We start from the raw sequence: 3,842 nt of genomic DNA, 5'->3' as shown, positions 1-3,842 counted from the left end.
TCACTGAGCTATACTTCCTTCAAACTCAGGGTGGCTCATGGTGGGGGAGACACTGACCTACTGGTGAACTTTTGATATCCTGAAGTTCCTTTGTGGGGTGAGGCTGATATAATGAGGAGGGGGAGATTGCTGGAAAGAGTTAGCAGACGGGAGGTGTGGAGTCTGTGCCCTAGACCTAGAGGTGAAGGGCCAAGGTGAGGAGGACAGCGGAAGATCCACCATGAGCCTGAGGGGGTCGGTTCTCAATAGGAAAGCGAGCTAAATGGTTCTGCATGGACAAGTTAAAGCAGAATGAATGTCCCGGAACCAATCATCTGTGCTGCATGGCAGGAAGTGGTGTGGGACTTGTGTCCCCAGGCACCTCCTACAGAAGATATATACGGAGCTGTTCACCTAAGCATGAGAGGCTGAAGATGCAGACTACTGGAGTAATGTATTCCCAAAATTTTATCTATTGCTTTTTCTGACGAGACTGTGCCTTTTCTGTAGCCATTCTTTGCTCTGGTAGTGGTCTAGGTCTCAATTCCAAGGTCCCGTGCTTGCACTGTACCACTGAGCTACACCCTTAGCACTGCGTGTGTTTGCTTATGGCTCATTTATATGTGCTGAGGATATGCTAAGTGCAGCTTAAACTTAAAAACAGGCACAAAAAGATCTGGTTGGATCGCATTGTGCCTATCGTTAACACTGTATTCTGCACTCTTAAGAAATGTCTTAAGAGTCCTTTCCACCACAACAGCCATCTTGCAGAAACTCACCAAGATGACAAACACAAAGGGGAAGAGGAGAGGCAGTCGGTACCTGTTCTCCAGGCCTCTCAGGAAACACTGAGTTGTTCTGTTGGCCACATACATGCGAATCTACAAAAAAAAAGGTGACATTGTAGACATCAAGGGAATGGGCACTGTTCAAAAAGGATGCCCCATAAGTGTTACCACAGCAAAACTCATAGTACAACGTCACCCAGCATGCTCTGGACATCATTGTGAACAAGCAGGTTAAGGGCAAGATCCTCAACAAGAGAACCAGTGTGCTCATTGAGCACATCAGGCACTGGAAGAGCTGGGACAGCTTCCTGAAGCACGTGAAGGAGGACCACCAGAAGAAGAAGGAGGCCAAGGAGAAGGGCACCTGGGTTTAGCTCAAGTGCCAGCCTGTGCCCCTCAGAGAAGCACACTTTGTGAGGACCAACAGGAAGGAGCCAGAGCTTCTGGAACACATTCCATACGAGTTCATGGCCTGAAATACAAAAAATAAAGGCCCAGACTGTACATACATAAAAGAAATGTCTTGAAAATTTGCTGGACATGGTTGGCCATGTCTGGAAACTTTGTACGTAGGATACTGTAGCAGGATTACAAGTTTGAGGACAGTGAATCATTGCCAAAAGAAAGGGAGAGAAGGAGAGAGGGAGGAAAGGGCAAGGGAGGGAGGGATGGAAGGAGGGAGAAAGGGAGGAATAGTTATGGCTTCTTACTGAATTTAAATGAAACACATACAAATAAAGTTGAATTTTTTTTCTTCATCCTCAAGTTTGGGTATCCTTGATCTCCTAAATAGAAGATGGAGCTAGAGAAAGGCTTTTCTCCTCAAACCTCAAAAGGACAATAAAACCCAGGGTTTTGTGTATTCAGACTCAAGATAGAGCACTTGCCTAGCAAGCTAAAGGCCCTGGGTTCAGTTCCCACTGGGTGTGTTGCGGAGAGGGGATTAAGAGGCAATTAAATGCATTCTCTTTCTCTAATACAAGCCATCTGAAAACAATATGAGTGGAGTCACAGTTTTGTTGTTGTTTTCTTAAACTGATGTAAAATAGTTATCACAAATTAGTTATTTTATTCAGTAGTTTTCCTCCTCAGTAAAGTTGGGATAACCACAACTTTAAAACCAGTAAATAATGTTATCAAAATAATCCTGATCTTTAAAATCTCACAAAAAAAAAGGTCTATTTTACAATTTGCTCTGAATGTCAAGGCTACAAGAATAACATTTCCTATATTCAAATAGTTTACAGCTGTACTTCCCCCCATCCAAAGGAAAGAGAAAACAAAGTCACACATGCTTCATTAAGGGGTAAGTTATTTGAGAAGCCAAAAATAAAATAGCCAATCGTTAGCATTCGTGTGATACACTCATAACCTCAACAGTCACTAACAATGATTATTACCAGCAATCATTGCCACTAACTGTGATTGTTAGGACATAAGGATGAGTGCCCAAGGGCTGATGGAGGCTGATCAGCAGACCACTGTTTCCCATCTGCATTGCCAGCTCCCACTGTGCACAGCTCCACATGTGTGTAATTTTAAAATCCAAGCAAAGTGTAGAATATAAAACTTCCTCTCTGTAGTGGTTTACATGAGAATGGCCCCCATAGGCTCATGTGTTTGAGTACTTGGTCTCCACTTGATGGCGCTATTTGGGAAGGATTAAGAGGTGTGGCCTTGTTGGAGTTGGTGTGTCACTGGGAGTGAATGTTGAGGTTTCAGAAGATTCTCACCATCCCCAGATCTCAGCCTTCTACTTTCCAGCTGGATTGTAAGCTCCCAGCTGTTCCTGCTTATCTTCCACCATCATAGACTCTAGCTAGCCCTCTGAAACCGTAAGCTCAAACTAAACACTTTCTTTTAGCAGTTTCCTTGGTTATGATGTTTTTTCGGAGCAGGAGAAAAGGAACTATGACACTCGTGTCTGGTGCCATTGAATACTTTGTGAACAGGGGATATAACAATGCCAATCATCTTGCTTAGCTCTCTTTGTCAGTATCTGCTCAATAGCGAGGAGTTGGTGGCTGTGTATAGGTAGAACAGTTACAGTTTGGAAATGGGAACTGTTGGCGATCGTTGATTTATGTCATAATATATGAAGAACCCAAATTAAAGCTTTTTGCAAAAGTGATAAGTAAGAAAAATGTGATGATTGCTACTTCTCCAAGTGAGAGATGTTGATTAGCCTGAAGGACACTTGGGATTCATTTGTCACCTGCAAGCCGAAAGCTGGCAATGCATCTGTACTCCACTCAGCCTAAAATAAGGCCCAGGTCTAGTGTGGCCAGGCATGACGATCACACAGCTCTCAGTGCTGCTCTGTGTCGTGTGGCATGGAAGGGGTGGACTGGGTAGGGCCGTAGAGTTGTGCTGCTCTCAGCCCAGCGGTGGCAAACTGCCTTGGCTGTTCCGCTGGCCACACTCATTCTCCCCTGCCTGTCTTCATGTATGCCCTCCTGTTTCCTGGAACGTGCTTCCTTCCCTCTCTGCAGTCCCTCAAGCTTCTCATTGAGTAATACTCATTTTGTACATTCATGTGAGCGTGCATATGATGTGCTCACGTGTGTGCACATGCCTATAGAGGCTAGAGTTCAGCGTCTAGTATCTTCCTCAGTAACTAGCCACCTTTTTTATTTTTTTAAAACAGTCTCTTTGAGCCTAGAGCTCATCAGCTGGGTGGCAAGCTTCAGGGGTCCTCCTGTCTGTACCTCCTGGGAGGAGTTGAAGGTGCACATCTCAGGCCCAGCATTTTTATTCACGGAGCTATCTTCCCAGCCCCTACTCATGAACTCTCTGTTCCTTGAGTCTGCCACTCAGTAACAATTTCAGTAACTATCTTTCTTTCTTTTTAAGATTTAAGTTTTGATTGTGTGTGGGGGGGTGATATATATATGTGGGTACCTGCAGAGACCAGAATAGGGTAGGAGGTCCCCTGGAGCTGGAGTTACAAGAGGTTGTGAATCAACTGATGTGTGTTCTGGGAACTAACTTCAGGTCCTCAGGAAAAGGAAACCCTTTGCCTTTCCATCTTCCTCGGCCTTACTCTGACTTCTGTGAGGGCAGGAATTTATCTTG

At 44.7% G+C, this 3,842-nt stretch overlaps 1 pseudogene; it reads left to right on the top strand.

The window, feature by feature from the left end:
- The first annotated feature begins 762 nt into the window (after positions 1-762).
- On the top strand, positions 763-1,243 carry LOC110552355 (large ribosomal subunit protein eL21-like; annotated as a pseudogene).
- Positions 1,244-3,842: the final 2,599 nt, after the last annotated feature.

Source organism: Meriones unguiculatus, chromosome 19 (assembly GCF_030254825.1).
Source record: "Meriones unguiculatus strain TT.TT164.6M chromosome 19, Bangor_MerUng_6.1, whole genome shotgun sequence".
Lineage (NCBI taxonomy): Eukaryota > Metazoa > Chordata > Mammalia > Rodentia > Muridae > Meriones > Meriones unguiculatus.
The sequence above is the reverse complement of the archived record's forward strand: the minus strand, read 5'-3'. Positions and strand labels throughout refer to the sequence as shown.